Below are 20,827 nucleotides of genomic sequence, written 5' to 3'. Positions count from 1 at the left end.
ATTATTGTTGTTGTTATAAATTAGACACACTAACTCACATTATTTAGCCACCAGTGGATGTAACCCTCTTTACTTGCATAATAACAAAGCCAGCCAAGCTACAAGGAATCCATTAATTATATTATATTATTAAATACTGTAGATTTGCAGGTACCTGCAGGTACCTAAGTTAGTCCTATAAGATTCTTTGGGAATAATAAGAGTTTATCCACTTGAACGACAGACACAGTCTTTTTCTGGTGGTAGGAGAGTGTTTGGTGCTTCTCTACCCGGCAACAAGGAGCTGAGTCATCTCTGTCACAGGCCTCCCACGCCTACCCACGCTGCACTGCTCTCAGTCTCTCTGTGTGGTGAAGGTGCACAGCCACGGACATGATACCAAAACTAACTGCATCACTTCATCCAGGCCCACGGATGAAAAACACTCATTTACCGTAAACTGGGGGGAGCCTTGACGGAACAGGGCTGGCATGAGTGGGTGTGACTGTGCCTTGTGATTTTTTTTTTATTATATATTTGCGCGTGTGACCTGACAGAAGCTCATTTCTGAAAAGCTGGTTTAATTTAGGGCTAATATTTTGTTTTGTGGTTAGATTAATTTTAGGATTAGACATTAGACAGTTAAGGTCAGGGATAATTGTCCTAAGAAGAATAGCTGCACAAATATGTGTGTGTCAACATTAATGACTGACTGAATTATTTTGGTTTCATTCATTCATTCATTCATTCATTCATACATTCATTCATTCATCCACTTTATTCGGCTAATAGTCGTGAGGGAGGAGGAGCCAATCCCAGCTGACAAAGGAATGCGAAAGGTGGTGAAGACCATAAACCAGGGGTGTCTAAAGTTATTTTTTAACGAGGGCCAGGGGCCAATGGTCCCTTCAGACCATATAAATGCACTGTTTTATAATCATTTTATTTTCATTGTCACAATCATCATTTTTAAATGGCAATGTAACCAAATCTAGAAAATGCAGGAGAATTCTAACCCTAACTCAAATGGGTTTTGAACCAGAGACTCTGAGCTGAGCTATTGGGGATGACACAAGACAGAAGCCAAATTTCTGTCCCACTCTAAATCTAACCAAGGGCAGTGATTGGCTTGAGGGCCGGACTTTGGACATGCCTGCCCTCGACATTCCACCAGTCCATCACACACACATTCACATCTATGGTCAATTTCACCCAACAATTACCCTAGACCTCAATCTTTGGACTGTGGGAGGAAGCTGAAGTACCCAAAGAGTTTCAAGTTTTTTGTTAAATTAGTTTCTCACAGGTTTGTAATTTGGCATTTTAAAAAGAAAAGACTAGAATCACAAAATATGTAAGGCATCTAAATGCAACCACTGCAGCTCATTCCCCCTTCTTATTGCCCTGAGTCTAAAAACATCTAATTTTGGTCTATGTTGGTCTTAAGCCATGGAATTATGGAAATACATGTGCACAGGCTCCATTTTTTGCAAATCCAGATGGAAAAGTGACCACACATTGTGAGAGAGTGTCGAAATGAGAGGACAATTTGTCCAAATCCTGCAGCTTTATAATTCTACTTCACATGCACAAAGAAGAGAGAGAGCGGAGAGGACATTAAAGAGATGTCGAGCTAAACAAAAATAGAGTATGTATGTCTGAACACTTGGCTTTTGGGCTCATAAACTAAAAATAAAGATGGATCATTTGTCACCAAAGGCAAATTCAAACCATCTGGATCATCGCCTGGAGACTGGCTGCAGTACAGCTCCTAAAGCCCACCTTCCCCATCCTAGTGGAGGGGACAAACTAAATCCATGTTTCTCACTACCCAACTTTCACAGTTGTAGGATTGCTGTGTGTTTCACATCGCTCTCCTGCGATGGGGATCTGTCATCATTGTGAGTTCACACTACACAACTGACTGGCAATAGTAGTGTAGTAGTACTAGTATGTCTCGTGTCTAAACTATGTTTGGTCATAACAGCAAGTGAGGCAAGGCGTGCAAAACTAGGTTTGATTCAGCCTAATTTCATGTCTACAGGTTGACGCCTGAACTCCGTGCTCGTGCTCATTCGTGTACCTGCTTAGCAATGCGAACCAGTGGAAAATTCTGGCTTCTCTCCATTTTTCCTCTTCCACTAAATTTCCCCGCAAAACCCACAGTTCTGAGAGAAACCCCACAAATATCATGAATGAAAATGTGCGATTTGCGGTGTGCTATTGTCTTTTCTAAGTCCATTACCAGCTAAAGTCCTGCACCCGACAACATTGGCACCAAGAAGCAGACATGATCAAAGGTTAGTTTTATACTCTCCTTCTTCTCTGTGATGGTCCTGAGTTTTATTTCCCATCATTTTTGATTCTTTTTAATGCTGTGAAAATGGGGTGAAACTTAGTGGTGCGAGTTTATTGGTAGAGCTTTAATACCGTGGCTCCAAGATCACCACTGCAGCCTTGGGTTCAAATGACCTGGTGATTATTGTAGAAACTAGCTCCTCCAAAAGCTACCCACACTGTGGGGACTTTTTCTATTTGTGTTTAGGAGCCAGTAGGAGCCAGTAGGAGCAGTCATGTGGCATAAGCTGGTCAATGGTACATATATGAGATGTAATGTGTGCGAGACACGTAAACTAAAATAAGAGCAGTGTAGCAATGCTACAATGGCTTATGAGTTCAGCCAGTCAATGTACACTTGTATCACTCATGGTTCCTGGTGAGCTGACAAAGTCTCGACCCTGAAGTAGGAGCTAAAAAAAACTCTACTGATGAAGTTCTTAGAATTACTATTGATTCCTGTTACTGTGCAGAGTGGCAACGCCCCAAAGGGAGGTATTCACTTGCTAGTTATCTACAAGCGGCTAATTAATACGACCCATAAATAATCACAATCATGTAAATCGCTTGTATTTAGACAGTGATTTTCACTCACACGTTCATGCATCACGGTTGCAAGCCGCTGTATTTTCTATCACACATCCATCAAACACATTCACGTGCTGCGGGCACAGCTGTCAAGCTCAGGGACGCAGACCAGCAGAGCCCAGGACTGAATCCCTGAACCTTGTGGTTGAAAGAAGTCAAGATGACTCACTCGAGACACTGATTCATGGCAGCCCATGAATGCCACATAAAGCTCAAATACACACATTGATGAAATAATATTAAAGATAATGTATAGCGTTCGGCGATCAAATACATTTCTGTGCTTCTCTCCATCTCCGACTTTCAACAAAACAACACAGAAGCATGCTGTGTCATTGATTCTGGCTGCTGGCGGTCTCCCACTCCCACAGCAAAGCCTTTCTGTTGATTCAAAAGGTGAAGCTGTATTGCAGCGCAGCACCTCATATGGCATACAGATCTTATATAATGTGCATCATTACAGATTGTGAAACTCTCGCAAACGTCACTAACAGACTCATTCCTGTACACCGATTGATGAAGGTGACGCAGGTGCTCCTGAGCTGGAGCTCTCCACCTGAGTCCATCTGCTGTAAATATCACCAGGAGTGACAACAGCGAAACTTTCACTGCAGCCCTTCAGAGGTCCGGTCGCTGCGTCACACCATTATCACATGACTACTTTTGGAGGAACTTGCCAAAACAAAGCCAATAATTGCCACAGCCGAACCAACTTTCAAACAACCTGAAAACATTTGACCTTAAAAGAACTGTTTCATCTGCTCTGTGATCGTCATACTGTCAGCTTCTATTTTTAAACTATGGCTGCAAAATGTTTTGAATGCTGCAGCTCTTATTGATGCAGGAAAGTCAAGAACTATGATCTAGTTCATAAAACACAGATTTCTTGAAGACGAAGGTAACATTCAATAGACCTCTAACCCCTAACACACCCACCAAAGCTCTCAGAATGTGTGCAGTACTTCTTTTTACTGCTTTTTTTTTATACAATCACAAATAAATGGCTTAAAATACACATTACTGAACTGACTGAAGCGGAAGTGCTCATCTAAATTGACATCGTGAGCATCTTTGACCAGCAAAATTGTTCAAATATGAAAGATGATAGTTACATTCCTCCTTAGCTTGATTCAAAAAAAAAGAAAACAGTCAGTGTTGTACAAAGTTAAGCTTGCTTTTACTTACCAGTTCGTCTGTCTTCAACCTCCTCTTCCTCTGAAACTCTTCACTGAAAACTAAAGGCAGAGAAAGAAAGAGGGGAGAGGAAAAAGAAGAGAGAAGGAATGTTTTAATCACTGTAAAGGAAGCCAGATATCTTCCCACACACATTGCTGAGTGTCCTACTCACAGACACAGACACACATCAATTCAAAGACCCCAAGATAATGAATGAAAACTTAAAAAAAGATGAAACGGGAGGAGAAAAAAACAGATTCTGATTGAAAGAATGAAAGAACAGAAAACAAAGAGGCAGAAGATAAAAGAGGAATGAATAAAATTTCGAAAAAAAAAAAAGCAGATGACAGAGGGAGGGGAGAGCAAAGAGAGAGAGAGAAAAAAACTAAATGCAAGGCTTGGCTGAGTCATCTGTAACCACCACTTCCTTGCTTTCAGCTCTCTACTAATGACTGGCCAACTTCGGAGGCAAGCACAGGGGTGTGCACGTGCATACACGCAAACTACACACACACACACACACACGTATCTCCTGTTTTAAGCGGCAAAGGTTTTTCTTCCTCTTTGTTATTTTCCCCATCAAGTCACATGAAGGAGGTCGCTCTCTCTCTCTCTCTCTCTCTCTCTCTCTTACTCTGTGTGAGCACATGCAAACTCATGGAGGCAAGCAACCCCATGAGCTGACCTCACTGTGTGTCATGAGAAACTGCACAATCTGCACGGCTACAGTCAAAAAATAAACAGCTTTTCCCTTTTCCCAGAATTCCCAGGAGCATGGTCATTTCATTATTTTGCCCACCCGGAGAGGACGAGGCATCGTACACAGCTATATGAGATGACGGTGAGGCACATTGGTGGAGCCCTGAGATCACACGCGTTAAAAAAAAAAAAGGCTGATTGTGTTTCTAGACTTTCACGACTTTCATTTCATGTCCTTTTAATAGGTTTTCACCCAACTTGTCCTCATGTTTACGCGTATAAAAAAGGATATCGTCCTGTTTTTTCTATCCATATGTGATATTTTAAGGCTCTTCAATCGTGTGACCTTATTCTCTCTAAAACTGCATGGAACTTCTGAGACAACACGTCTGGAAAGAAGCAAAGAAAAGAGAAGGAAAGTGAGGAAGAACGCAGTAATAGAACATTACGGACCCCAACTGCAGTAAAACAACAGCAACAAATCTGAACTCATCCACTGTGAAAACTGGTTTTAACCACATTCGGCGCTACAGCAACACAAATCCCCGCCCTGTCCAGCTCTGTCCGGAGGAAATCATGAGAACTCTGAGCCAAATTCATAAATACACACATCCTCCTCCCTGGTTCCCACGCTCCCCCCCAACCACAGATACACACACACACACAAGATGTCTCATGTGCATTGTGTATATGCATACAAACTTGACAGGAAGAGGACACACATTCACAGGATTGTCTTCTATTCATTTGGACAGACTAAACAGAACTGCATCCCTTACCTTGACCCGACTTCGCCTGATTTTGTCTCATCAAAATCTGGTTCTAGTCCTCATGAGGACCAATGGTCCAAAAAAAAGTCAGTGTTTATGTGAGAAAAGGTCACACACTGAAACGGTGATGCAGTTATACGGCATACTGATGATGAACAGGATGTGACAGTTCTCTTACTGCAACACTGCAGACTGCTTGTCCTGGTTTCTGGTGGAAGACTGTGCAACCAAACGATGCCCTGCCTTATTGCCCCTCAGCGCCTTCACCCTTCAGCTGAAGTCATGGGAATTCCAACAGACTCTGTGGGCCCAAGGCAAAGGAGACGACTGGGCCCTACATCAAACCAAAGAAAGCTAACGTCACCGGGTCTAGTTAGTAGTTTTCCAACCATGGTGACGTTGCAGTCTCCTGCACAAAGCCAATAATAACTTTTAAGGGCTCCCTCTGAGCATAACAGTTGCCTGATTTGCCTTCCCTGTTGTAAAGCCCCTGGCTTGAAGACAGAGGACTATTGTATTGGACTGAATCACAACATGTTTACCCTGCCTACGTTAAAATATATAGGAATGTAAACTCAGAGCAGATTTTAACTGAAATACTTAGCCTGGTTGCAGGTGATGCGTCTGAACTCCTGTTTGCAAAATATCAACATGGCACCGGTAAAGTCATGATTCTGGAGACTTCAAATGGGTGTTCAGTTTTTTATGGGTGTTGTCACGGCACAACACCCATAAACGTACTGCATAATGAGTGTAGGAACATCTAAAACTGTCAAAAAGCCCATGAAGAACACAACAAGGGATTTACTTGTTGTTTGGATTTTCTGCCAGAAAAGGCACTGAAATCCCATTAAAGGTGGACATTCAAGAAGAACATGAAGAAGCATCTAATTTTCAGTGTGAACTGAGATTAGAGCTGCAACTAATGATTATTTGCATAATCGATTAATCTGCCGATTATTTTCATAATCGATTAATCTGTCGATTAATCGTTTGGTCCATAAAATGTCAGAAAACCTTAAAAAATGTTGATCGGTGTTTGTCAAACCTGGAAATGATGATGTTCTCAAATGTCTTGTTTGGTCCACAAACCAAAATGATTCACTTATAATGATTTCTTTGTTATCCAGAGCAAAGAAATTAAGAAAATACTCACAATTAGGAAGCTTAAACAATCAGTAATCTTGTTTTAATCATGAAAAAAAGCTTCAAATCGATGAATCGATTATCAAAATAGCTGTCGATTAATTTAGTAATCGATTGATCGATTTCAGCTCTAACTGACATACTAAACATGTCCACTTGTGATCAGATTAAACAAGAAGCTGAAACTGATTCAACATTATCAAGAATATTGCAGAGTTGTCAGGGTGCAGTTTGACTTTTTTATCAAATGATCTCCACACTGCTTGGCCACAAAGATAAGACGTGTGAAATAAAAAAAAAAGGGAGGTCTTCATGAAACAGCTTTACAGCCTGTTTAGTTCAGTGACACATGGCGACACAAAGTGACATGAAGACGAGACGTACACACAGAAAGAAAGTAAGAAAGACTTTGGAAAAAATGCTGGCTCAGTGAAGAGCTCAGTGTGGGTGGATGGTGCGTGGGAGACTTGGTCTATGGATGAGTCAAAGGAGAGACATTGCAAATAATATCAGAATGAATAGGACAGCGGTCTATTTTTAGTGTCTGTGGGAATCAGACTTTAAACCCTCACATGTTGATGGGTAAAGCTTTTTTTTTTATTAATGTACTCGGAAGAAGTACTGAGTGTACTTCCTCAAAATACAAAAAGTGACCTCAAGTGACACTGAGTGACACTCCGGGTACAGCTGGATGACATTTTTAGATAGATTTAGATTTGTCTGTGTGTGTGTAACGCAAATCTACTTTTTTTATTTTTAGAAATCAGTGAATACTTCTTCAACGTCATGATACATAACACAGTCACAACAATAAATAAGACTGGTTTCTCTTTTTTTTTTACTAACCAACTGTTAAACACACACACAGAAATGCAGACGCATTCAAGGCACCACATACTCCAATTTCTTTTCTATTTCAGTCATTATTTATGGTTGGTTGGCGGCCTGTCTGCATCTGTCTGCTGAGACCCTGCTGTCTGCCAGTTTGACTGATGCTTTATTATTTCTAGATGTTCAGGATAGTAACGGGGGTTGGCGGGGTGAGACGACAGAGACTCAGATTGTTCCTTTAAAACAAAAAGCAGCTTTTATTTCACAAAGGTCCAGATTCCCCTGTTCACCCCTTCAGGCACAGCTATACCAGAAAGAATGGTCCCTTCTCTTAATTTCAAGTTGTGTGCCCTTTAATTCCTTTTAAAGTACATATGTTGTGTTTGTGTATATCTTTTAGGTCTATTTAAATGCACAACATCAAGTCAAATTATTTGTATGTCTAAATGTCCTTGGCAATAAATACCGATTTTGATTCTGATTCTGAATTCTGAATTCTGCATAGTAAGCTTCCACCTTAAAAAAAGGAGACTGCCCTCTAACGAAACATCCAGGAATTCACTATGACATAGTTTTCTTAATTCCCAACTATGCATGTTTTTGGACTGTGGGAGGAAACCGGAGAACCTTGAGAAAACCCACACACACACACACACACAGGAGAACATGCCAACTCCATGCAGAAAGGCTTGTGTTCCAACCGGGTCACAAACCCAGGTCTTCTTGCTGCAAAGGCAAGAGTGTTAACCACTACACCAACCGTGTGGCTCGTATGCAGGAATTACGACCTATATTTATGCTTTCAGAACTAGCGCCACCTTGCGGTTGTTTAAATTACTGCAATCTGGTACCTTGAACGTGTTGTCATCCGGTAGCTTCGCTGAGGTTTCCATCAGCAGTTCACCTAGTGGTTAAAGCATTGTACTTTGTGGTTGACACAGGTTCGATTCCCACATGCTAATTTCTAAATGTTTGCTCCCTAACCCTAACCTCGCTAACACCTGTGCATAGTTGAAAAAATAGCGTAGTAGTAGTAGTTAGGTTTCAGTTGGGGGGCAGGTTTGTAAAACGTGACATGCTCACTGTGGCTGGTGTGTCCATTCAGCATGCTGTGGCCTCCGTAAAGCAAGACCCTTGCCTAGGGTTCACATTACATTTTTATAATTGATGAACACTTGAACACTTATACAAACCAAACATGCTTTTAGGGAGAATATTTAAACCTCTGCTAATGAACCCTGTTAAGTCCACCCATCCATCTTCTACGAAACGCGGGGTACACCCTGGACAGGTCGCCAGGTCATCACAGGGCCACACCTTGCTACGTGTTAGACACGCTGTTGTGTTACATTAGCAAACACTGCCAACAAAACTCAGCATATCTGCCCTTTGACCTTTAATCTCCTCATCGGCCCTCAGGTTGGACCATACACATAACATATCTTGCAATTTTTCCTGACAGATACGTAATTATGATTTAATTTGCAACATAAATTTGAAGTCAAACTTCAGGTCAACCTTCACTATGTAATGAATATAAAACGAAGGCACATTATCATGTGATATACCATCAAAAATATTAATATTAAAGAATTAAAAGATATAAATTGGTTCCAGTAGGCTGAACAGTTGCTTGAACGATTAAAAAACTACAGTATGGAATGTGAAAAGTGGAGAATGAAAAACAAGGAAATCACACACTGACCAGGTGCACCCTCCAAAACGGTCTCCACCAAAAACGGATCATTGCCCCCGGGCATATTGTATTACACTGTGGTGTTAGTCTCACTGTGACTGCTCCCCTCCCTCCAGGAAAACCTAACTTTTTCCTTTTCCATTCTGTCTGGGACAGTAGAGCCTGAGTCTGGGTCAGAGTGTCTGAGTCAGACACAGCAAAGGATCTGACTCATCTCCTCGTGAGTCTAAACACTATTAGTCTCCAGGTTTTAGACTAAGACGCTATTGTGTTTCTGATTAGCCAGCGGAGGCTATTTTCCCTCAGATGGCGTGGGAGTGAGTGAGTGTGTGTGTGTGTGTAGATTTTCCAAAGTCTGCATCAAATAAGTGTGTACATCAGTGTGGGAGGTTATTGTCGGTGTATTCCCAGATTTGTGTGTGTGTGTGTGTGTGTGTGTGTGTGTGTGTGTGGTCCAGAGGGTGAATGTATGTGACACAAAAGAGAGGAAATGTGTGTGTGTTTCATCTGTGATTAATGTGCGAGCAGTAAGACCACCAGGCTCGATGATGCTGTAGGTGGGACATCTTAGTCTCCGGTGAGGGTCCAGTAGTGACTCATTCTCACTGATTTTTTTTTTTTTATTGCAACTTTAAATCAAGAAAATGATCTGCAGATGGGACATAAATGTGTTATTATTATAAATTGACCAAAAATGTAATTACAATTCTAAGACGCCTATGAAGACATCTAAGAACAGTGGGTGAGAGGATAGAATCAGCACAGTCCTTATATGGGCTTATACTTCAGTCATTTCAGATTATTCTGTAATATACTGACTGATCCTCTTGTCATAAAACCACCATAAAGGACAATTCCAATGTTCTGTCAATTGCTCTCACATTTCCCATCCCTGTCATTTAAATCATCTATTATCTTCAGCATTTCTCTGTCATTTATTTCAGTTACTTAAAACACACAGCAATGAGTGTGTTTCTTTTGTCTGGCAATTCATTTCTTTCATAAAGATGTAATTGTTTACTATGCAAATGAAGACAAAATTCATCCTTTCTGCTATGCAAAGGCTGCCATAGTTCCCTGATGCACTTGGGTCTCAGGGTGGAGTAAAAGCAGAGTCTTCTGTTTGTTAACTCCCATCCTAGGAGTCACTAATCCTCACACAGTGGACCTTTAAGTGATTGTACTTGTAATTGCTTTTTTTACCTGTTGAAATCGTGGTCCAACTGATCTATTCAACATAAGATTTTGGGGTGGAATATCCCTTTAAGGAATGCACATACGCCTGGAAAACTTCACTGCAGCTCAATAAATAATCAATACCTTGCACACGCACACACACACAATTATGTTAATGCAGTGGCACAGCTGTGTCTGATCTACAGTGTGTGAACCAAACCCCGGCAGCTTCTCACTACTCTCCTCCATTGTTGTCAGAAACTATGCTAATCAATATCGCCAGCTGACACCCGCCGACCAATCAATAACTTACATTATCCCCTGAAGGAGGGGCTTCACAGTATAATCCGTCACTCTCTCCCTCTGTCTCTGTCTGGAAATCAGAGAGGCTGAAAGAATCCATTGATGGTGGTGGTGATGCCGGAGGGCACAAACACACTGGGTCACAAACGTGAGGAGGATGATGTGGAAAACACCGCCCTCTTCTGGCAACAAAAAGACCAACATCCACACAACAGTCACAAATAAATACAAGGTCTACTTTGAATGTAGGGTGGACTATGATAATAACCTATTATGGATGAATTGATTTTCTTTTCGCTTAAATACGCCTAGATTTTCAGAGCCTTTTTGGGGTTGTCATTCAAGTTGACTTTTTGTATTTTTATTTTCTTAATTACTGCTGCATTTCAGACCCATTTTCTTTCATTTACTTTACTGAATTCAACCAGAAATTAAAAATAATATCCAAGCACATAAATGACAACATATCGTCATATTGTTTCTGCACATGTGATCAAGTTCTTCAGTATGAACCCTTAAATATTACAAAATAAACTAATACATGTGCAAATGCTGACCTTTTACTTCACAGTTTAACAAGTAAAAATCAACAGCTACAGAGCACACATGAATTAAAATACATTAAAGAGATTGACATTTAAAAAATGCAGTGTAGAATAATAAATACAATTTTGTGAATAAGATACATAGTGATCTATTGGTTTAAATGTTTGAATTTCAGCAGTTTTCACACTCAAACAGCAGGTGGAGCCAGAGAGCTACTCTCAATTTGATGCAAAGTCTTTCATATTTGAAGATCCATTTAATTTAATTTAATGAACTTATCTTTTTGTTTTATTTTAAGAGATGTAAGAGATTTAAGAGATAAAGAGATTAAGAGATTAAGAGATTAAGAGATTAAGAGATTAAGAGATTTTATTTTATTCATATACATTCAGGCTTTGATATCTTGGTGGACATTCTGCTGTGCAAACCTAGTTTAAGAACATTATATTACATTTTGAGGCTTTTTTTATTTATTATTATTTTTTTAATATAAAGAAGACCAGCTAATTGCAATGTGAAGACAGAAATATGAATGTGCCTGTCCACTAAGGGGCGCTATAACTCTGCATACAAGTACAGAGTGGTGACACCCACAACCACTGACATTTAAGAAAAAAGTGATGTGCGTTAAAAGCTGTACAGAATCAAACAGGGTGAAATAAAGTTTAACCGCACGTATATTACGTGCATTTAATTTAATTAATTAAACGCACGTAATATAAATAAAAATAAAATGCATGAAAAGTTAAGTAATTGGCATACGTCAACTTCTTTTTTTTTAACAGTTTCAGACGACAACACCACCACTTCCTCTGCTGTGAAGCCACTGGGTGCAGGTCTTTACTGGAAACCAGTAGCTCTGACTAAAAACCCCACAGCCATAGTAGTAGTAGTAGTTGTATACTGCGCTATGTGTGTGTGAGAGACAGTTAACCCATCAATGACATCTACAAAAGAAGTGTTGCACACCCTCCATCCAAGCAGCAGCATCTTACTGGAAGCCAGGAGCTTCAACTGTTAACCAGTGTGGTCGCCCAACGAAACCCGCACACAGAAATTGTAAGATATAGATTGTTATGACTACAACGGAGGGAGGATTTGTTTGACAAGTTGAACACAAGAGCTGAATTCTTGTGGTGAGGTCGTTTTTGTACATTTCTGAAACGTTTCTGAGAAACACACTGATAACCCAACCCGCTCGCAGCTCACACAGCACACAGCACAGCACACTCCAGTGTAGACCACATGCTTCACAAGTTTCCAGCTGATAAGATTTTTGAGAACTTAAATAGGGTGAGATAAGAGAGGAATGCTAATCAGCTTTTACTCCATTGTAATTTCACTTCACCTCCAAAATGAAAAGAGAATGAACGACCACAGCTGGCCACAGGAGAAGCAGTGCAACCATTCATTCATACAGTGTGCACAAACGCCCTGTGTTCATTTCTGTGCTCAACTCTGGGAATAAAGTCCTCCACACTTTTTCCACACATGGACAGAACCATCACTGAAGCAATGCTCTAGCCTAAATTTTGTGGTTTTCGTGTTTTGGAAAAACGTCTCACTAACCCTCAGACTCAACAACACTCAACCAAAAATAGTATGTGTGATGTGTAAAACCAGGCTGCAGTCATGGTTCCTGAAAAGCTAGGATGTCAGAGTTTCTCTCATGACAAAATGAAGGTTAGACAGTGACGGGAGGAAGTGCTATACTGTCCCTGTGCTGTGAGTGATGCACGTATTCACACTGACATGCACTGTGATTAGACATGTTCTGCAGCTACACTGTTTAAGCTGATGTCAGCTGGTGCACTCAATCGTCATGGTAATAGCCAAACGCGTGACGCCAAGTCAACCAGAGCTTTTAATGCTTATAATTGACATTAGTTCACTTCGGCATCTTAAATTCCACTGTTTTACGTCAGACTTTGAGAGAAACATCAACAAAAACCACCGTGTGACAGCTGCAGGACAGGATTATGGGGGGGGGGGGGGGGCGTCAACACATTAGAGAGAACTGCTTTTAATTTTCTATTTGACTGACAACAGGTTTTCATGCAGGGACTCAATGTTTTCACGAGGAGAAACATTTGGGATGGGATGAGCTTTTATTTTACATAAAGAAAGTGTAATGCTGGTGTGGCTGGTACAAAACTCACTAAATCAACTGTTACAGCTAAGTCTAAACTGTATAATGTGTGTTTTTAGGGAATGAAATACTGTAAAGGTTTCTTATCAAACAGTAGCTGCTGGCTGGTTGCTTGTCACTTTTATTGCATATTTATATTTGGTTAAATGGTGAAATATGGTTAATGGTTATGCAGTATTGTAATAAGCCTTACAAGATGTGAACATTTAGTTATGATGTCTTGCACACATAGTCCCTGTGTGTAAGAGTGCTGTCAGAACATTCAAATGAGGTAATTTTCTGTTTTCACAAGATGAGCATATTGCATACAAGATGAGGATATTGCATATAACAACACTTGTTAAATCCATGTATTCTGAAAGCTCTGAGCTCAGGATGTCCTTTACACAACTACCCGTATTGTAAATATGAGTGCATAGGTTATTCTTGAATGCAGCAATAGACACACGACTCTCTGTAGTACTTCAAAGCATTTATAAAAAAAAATAAAAAAATTTAGAAACCCTATCTACCAGCATCTCTCAGCTAAAAGCATTATGGCTATAAATGACTTATCACATATGAGGCTTCTGGGGTAAATTAAATTAAAACATGTTTTAAAAAAAGGGCTTTGCATCTGTGACTTCATCCACTGGGTTGTTAAAAAAAGGTTTTGTCAGAGGCAGTGGTAAAAGAAGAGGAACAAGGAACTCTTTCAGCTGAAGTGAGAGCACGAAAATCAACCTGCAGCTGCAAGTTTTCTGAATGACACAGACATTTCAAGTTGACAACACCCCAAGATCAAATCTATTGTATTAGTATAATTTTGAAAAGCTGCCTACTCATTTGGATCTGTCACTGCACAACAAACAGGTTTACTTTTATTTGAATGTGCTATCTGTGGTTTGCATCTCTCGCACTCTGTAACACAAAAAGCAAAAGCAAGTTTGAGGCAGCAACAGGTGAAGCTTTGATGCTTCTACAGTGGGTAGACTCTGCAAGGACGGAGATACTCAACCTCCTTAAGATGTTGCACAAAACAACTTTGACATTTTATTTTAAGTGGCCTGCACACCATCTGCCCAGACTAACAACAGCAGACAAAGGTAGAGACTTAGAGGGCGAACATATTGGAGCATTTAGCAGCTCAGGAGTGGGATATGAGCCATTGGTAGAGGCTAAAAGTGAGATAAAACGGGAACAGATATCAAACTCACTTTCATCAGCAAGGCATAAACACGTCTACAAAATCATGCTGTTGATTTTGATGTTTAAATGTGTGCTATATTCAAAACTAATGTCATAAACTGCACCTGTCTCCTTCACCTTTTATATTCACTGGTTTCATAAATGTCTCTTAACAGTCTGACCTCATGAAGCATGATTTAAAAAAAAAACATGATTGTGTTCTACACTGTATCTGATGCGCACCAAGAGCGTCACACAGACAGGCCGTTGAACTTAAAATGAACCTCTCAACTTTCTCTGCTTTCTCCATAGTAACACCTCTTGTGTACATTTCCCCTAATTTGTTTAGATATGAGGAAAAGAACACTGAGCAACCTGCAATCAGTTAGTTCCTGGTTCAGCTTTATTGCCATGCACACGGACACAACAGAGCCAAAAGAGAGGGCATTCTGTGATCATGGAGACTCAACCAAGGCCAATTAATCCCTACAGGGGCTTAAACTGTGCTCACGGCGACACATATTTTGTGTGAAACTTAAAAATGCATTAAGGTGTAATAGGTTTTCATGTGGAATAGCTTACTCACTCACTCACTCACTGGATGTAAATTGTTTGACTTAAACTTTAGTGTTTTTATTTCAAAGACAGCGCAGTTGTGCACTGTTGAGGTTCAAGAAGACATGCAAGATACTGTCTAGTTATTATTTAGACTAATATTTTGATTATTAACTGATACCCCATTATTTAAATTTCAACTTAAAGGTACAGTGTGTAAAAACGTTTCAGGTTACAGCTGAATATCCTTCTGCTCTCCCTTCCAAGTGTGTTGGAGAATCTATGTAGCCTTCATTTAGCATCAAAGCTCAAAAACATGTTTAGTTTGTCCATTACGGGCTATTGTAAAAACATAGAGGTGTACAATGGTAGAGATGACCCTGATCCTGATATAAATGTAAAAGTTACTTCATAAATAAAACTAGAAATAGGATGTTGCATGAGTAACGTCAAACTGTTTAACTGAAAGACTTTTCATCTTACTCTTCATGATGGTATCTCCCAAGTCTCACGGTCACATGGGTGTTTTCACTTGTTCTGTGGTTGGGTGGAGCTATTCTGGAAATTATGTCACCTAATACCTGTAGCATTTGTTTTACTTTCCACCGGTGACATGTTTGAGAATTCATAGTAGCATGTCCTGGTTCGGTTCATGCTGGCTCACTTTCTCTCTGTAATAGACAGAATCATGGGGGAACGATATGGTCACTATTCAACGTCACACTCTGCAATTATTGAACCACTTATTGAGATTTATGGATGTTAAATCTTATTTAAGGCCATATTGGAATACCACTGCCGCCTAGTGACATTTCACAAGGGCTGTAAAGAAGATGATCAAATTCAACAGTAGAGTGAACTTTCACAATGGCAGCATGATCATAAACTGGAGTGTAGACTAAACTATCCATCCTGCAGGATAACATCTGGATTATATGCCGATGTATCAGCTGACTGAAGACACTGCGGCTTATCAGCAAGACTGAAACAAGTCATAAAAAAGTATAAGAATGTCACATGTAATCTACCATCTTTATCCCGCTCTACACAATGAGACATATCAGCTATACCGTCAGGTGAAATGTTCAAGTGTCCATTTGTCTGATAAGCATCATATTCAGTTGCTGGAGATGCAAAATGGTGCAGAGGACAAGAGGAAGCTTGTGCTGCAGAAGTCACTAGGAAGTAGAATGAGGAAATGACATGTGCTCACGCACACATATGTTCACTTGGCTGTCCTTTTAGGGACATGCATTGACATTCAGACATTTGGACAGCCAAAACAAAGCCTTAACCATAACCAGTTAATGTCTGACCCTAACCTTGTCATAACCACAAACTTAACCAGTTCCCTAGAAATTAGGTTATGCTTCATTAGGACCAGGTTTTGGCCTCAATAAGGACTACTGGTCCTGACAAGGTCAGCGTTTACGACAGAACACATCCTAAAGAGGACACAAATACAAGAACACACACAGACACACACACTCCATCTCTCTTCCACCCTCAAACACACTCAGTTCTCGGCTCATATCCGGGTTGATAGCTCTCTATCTGTCAGTCTCCAGCCACATGAATGAAGGAAACGAGGACAGGGAAATCCCAGGCCACTCATTGTGAAACACACTCAACCGAGTTCATCTACATCTTTACTTCTAATGTGTTCAAATAGTGGGAAAGTGTTGGACGAGGTAGTGACATGATTATAGGAAAAGAAAGTGAATCATAGTGAGAGATAATCTCTTGAACAATTTCTTTAAATGATTTGCTCAGAATATATTAATAGAAATGGAATTCATTATTATTTATATTGATGTTTTGCACAATAAGCTGGTCTTTCTGTGTATTTGCATTCCCTTAAGGTCACTTAAGTTCTCCCATGTAGAAGAAGGGTGAGAATATTGGCATTTGGTTGATTACCCTTGCATTAAAGGAACTGTATGTAAGAAATATAATCATAATCATAAGTCATAAAATGACCATGATATGGCTTTAAATATTAGGAAACATGTTTAATTATAATACCATTTCACTGACATCATTGGTAGAGCCAGTACATAAAATTAAAGTTTGATTTACCGCCTGTAAATACTGTTTTCAGTTTGTGTTTTAGCATGTTGCGCCACCCAACGCCAATTTACCAGTCACACAGCTAGTAGCACTTTTTAACACCGAGGTTGCCAGATTGGTTAGGAAGCCACAGCATCAAGCAGCTATGGAGACAAGCAAGCAAATGCTAAAGGGCCCCACTACCACTCTCAAAAACATCTAGATCACACTCTACATTATAGATGTGGGTTCTTTTGGGGTACATTTAAATAAAGAAAAGAAGAAAACTGAAAGGAATTTGATGACAACGTGGCACATTTTCTCCACAGGTAAGCAGATGGGCTTGAGCTAAAGTTATCTAGCTGTCTCTCTGTCTATTACATGTTGCTGTTGAATATAATCTGTCCATCAATCATCTCTCCTCTCATCATGTGATCATTCCCCACTGCTGTGACTCTGCTGCTGCTGCTCAGAGCAGACACACTTCCACTTCCAATGTCACACTGCTAACACACAAATAAATGAAACAAATGTGTTTCCATGTAGTGGAACAGTTCGGTATGTATTGTTTTGTGTTTCCATTAGGAATAGTACCAAGATAATTGGCCCCAACCCATTTTTCGGTACCCTTCCCTTGAGCAGAAAAAGCTGCAGGATGCCGTTCCATGTTGCTGTTCGTTGTCGTCGCAACGGTACAACGTCGCACTACTTGTCTCGCTAACATGACCATCGGGTACAGTGCACACTGTGTACAAGTACAAGTACTGTTCTCAGTCACAAACACAAGCCAAAACGAGGGCCAAACACGGAGGCTGGATTTTGGAACTGCGCGCAAAGAGCACATTGGGTGCGCGTGGACAGCGCATGTGCGAAATGAACTTCTACCCCACCACTAGGTGGAGCATTAAGCCCCACTCACCAAGCAGAAAAAACATTTCGACAACAAAAGAAGTAGTCGCCAAGGATAGTCATCCGAGACCTGGCAACCTGGCAACCCATGAACCGGCTGACACCCCGACTCCCCTGCCCGACGGACCTTTCAGCTGTGAACCAGACGTGTACGAGGGTGCTGAAGCATTGTTCTCACCTTCTTTGGTAGCAATGTAGTAAAAATGGTTATTTAAATATCAATCAACTGAACGAATCAGTCAATTAAAGTTAACGGAACAGTCTTCAGTGCGACGATACAGATTCTTCAATTCAAAGGAATTGCAGATGTCAAAATTGTAGGTATCTCTGATTGGGAGACTCTCTACAACTGAATTAAAAACACTGGATACATGGAATGTCACAGTAAATATCTGAATAGCTCACTTTGACTAGGAAGTATTGAATTACAGATATGGGCTTTAACACTTGACTTGTGTTCATCAAGTTATTTCAGTAACGCCCTCTGCATTCTTTCCAGGAGGTGACGCCCACCACAAATGCTTCACACGCTGATCCGACTAAAAAAAAGAGAATACAGTCATGAGAATATTTTTATATGGATGATGACAAGGAGGGCAATAAATCCCAGAGTGCAGCTCATCTGCTGAGCATTTATGGCCACAGAGATGCAGGAGGGAGGTGGGGGGTGTCGACAGAGTGACACCAAGTCAAAGGAAACCTTTTCAGGTCAAGTCATTCAATAACTTTTGTGAAAAATACAAAAGGAAGAGGAAGGCCGGGTTACTATCTGTGCCTGACACCGCATACTTCCTACTATCTCTGCACAAACCGCCCATTACGCATGAGTGTGATCTGCGCGCGGCTCCCAAACTTCTGTGAACTTTTTTCATCACACAGTCCGGATCTGTTTTAGTGATAAGTCAACAAATGTATTTTCTCCACAGTCACAAGCTGCTTCCTCATTCTGACTGTGGTGCACGTTTTAATTCATAAAAAGACAAATGAAGTGGAGAAAACAAAGTGAAAGACTTACCCCCGCATCAGTGGCACTCAGGCGCACAATGTGCACGTCTTGTCTTTCATTTCTTTCTTTTTTTAACTTCAGTCAAACATAGCTGAAGCGCGCATGTGCACCAGTTTGACCCGACACTGTCTCTTTCTTTCACTTTCAAACTTTTGCTGTACAGAGTCATCATCCTGAGAGCGCGCGGAGTGCGGTGTGCGCGCGCGCGTGCGTTTCCTCTCCCCCTCTCTCTGGTCTCTGTCACTCCTCACTAACTTTCTTCTCTTCGTCAGACTCGTCCTCTGCAGCTCCACCATTCATACTGACGAGGCAGCGACACTCGCACAGAACATTTTTGTAGTTTGGTCACACCCACCATGCACATGCAGCCCTGCCCTCCTGTGCGCTGCTGCTGAGCCAAGAAAGCCTCGGTATGAATGGACTTCTGTTTGTCATCATTGTGACTCTAGATCTCTCTCTCACACACACCCACTAATATACAGTATTTCAAAGTAAATGGACCTTTATGAAAAAGTGGGGATTAATGTTTGAAGTTCACACTCTGCCTCTATTGGACTAAATGTGACAGTGCCAGTTATTATTTTGTGATCTATGTTCATATGTAGAATTGCACAAAAATGTATTTTTGATGTCCATTGTATTATCTGACATACTGTATATACAGTATGTGAAACTTTAGTTTGTTTGTTTTATCCACAATCTGTCGGAAAATAAAACTAGATGGCCTCCAAAAAAAGTTTGAGGTGCAGCTCTGGTGTGGTGAGTATGTGACACCACTGATAATGACAAGCAGGGGGAAAAAGTCAAAATACACTAATAAAATAATCAATGAATTGATAGGAATAAAAAAAAATAATAATAAACAAAAGCTTGTCTGTTTATACTTGACCATTTCCTCATAAAGAGGCTCACAGTGCCTCTATTCCAGGGGTCTCAAACTCACTCAAACGACCTGGGGGCCACCGAGTGTCTAGTTTGGTCAGTAAGGGGCCAGTCAAGTAAAAAAAAGGCAGACTTTTTGAGAAAAATACATCGAAATAAAAAAATTGTGATGATATTTCACATAATTTCAAAATAAAAGTGTTTGTTTTGATATGGAACGATAAATAGCTCACAATATAACCATATTTATGATGCAAAAATGAATCTATTAATAAGACAATCTTAACATTAAGTGGTGGGCCGCATGATATTGATCGAGGGGGACCACATGTGGCCTGCGGGCCACGAGTTTGAGACCTCTGCTTTAGTTTATTAGTGATATCACGGAGACCTTAAATTACACACGATAACTATCAGTGGTGTAACGTGTTGTCATGTTAATGGCGACCTTATTCCCCGTATTACGGTAGACTGATCAACTGCACTGTTGTTTGATATAAGATTTACGGTTGTGCAGCGGTTCTGAATGTCTGATGCCTCACAGCTGAGGTTCTGTGTTCAATGGAAGGAAGGTTAGGGTTTCTCCTTCAAATGCTGCATTTATACTATTATTTAGCTCATTAGAAAATAGTCAAACTGAAATTGACATGCTTTTGCAGCTGTAACTCAACTTTAAATGCCTACTCAGTTTTAACATGATCAATCAGATATTTACTGTTTTTTCTGCTTGAGAACTCACCTGGATGGCTTTTTGTATCACGATACCTGGTCCTCAAGTTCTTCTTTCCACCTTGAAGTGCAAACAGTGTATATAAGAACACATTGTACATCCAAATTCAAATGACTTCATCCCAATCAAAAAA

The 20,827-nt window shown here is 40.4% G+C and overlaps 1 long non-coding RNA gene across 1 annotated transcript in view; it reads right to left on the bottom strand.

Annotated features, from left to right (window-relative positions):
• The window catches only part of LOC131474456 (uncharacterized), a 50,763-nt gene extending 31,384 nt beyond the window's left edge, over positions 1-19,379 (bottom strand). The window contains exons 1-2 of the long non-coding RNA XR_009242289.1: positions 19,092-19,379; positions 4,090-4,139 (exon numbers count right to left, since the gene is read on the bottom strand). This is a non-coding gene — a long non-coding RNA (uncharacterized LOC131474456). The remainder of the gene's footprint in view (positions 1-4,089; positions 4,140-19,091) is intronic.
• Between the last annotated feature and the right edge of the window lie 1,448 nt (positions 19,380-20,827).

The sequence above is a fragment of the Solea solea genome, chromosome 15 (genome assembly GCF_958295425.1).
Source record: "Solea solea chromosome 15, fSolSol10.1, whole genome shotgun sequence".
Lineage (NCBI taxonomy): Eukaryota > Metazoa > Chordata > Actinopteri > Pleuronectiformes > Soleidae > Solea > Solea solea.
The sequence above is the reverse complement of the archived record's forward strand: the minus strand, read 5'-3'. Positions and strand labels throughout refer to the sequence as shown.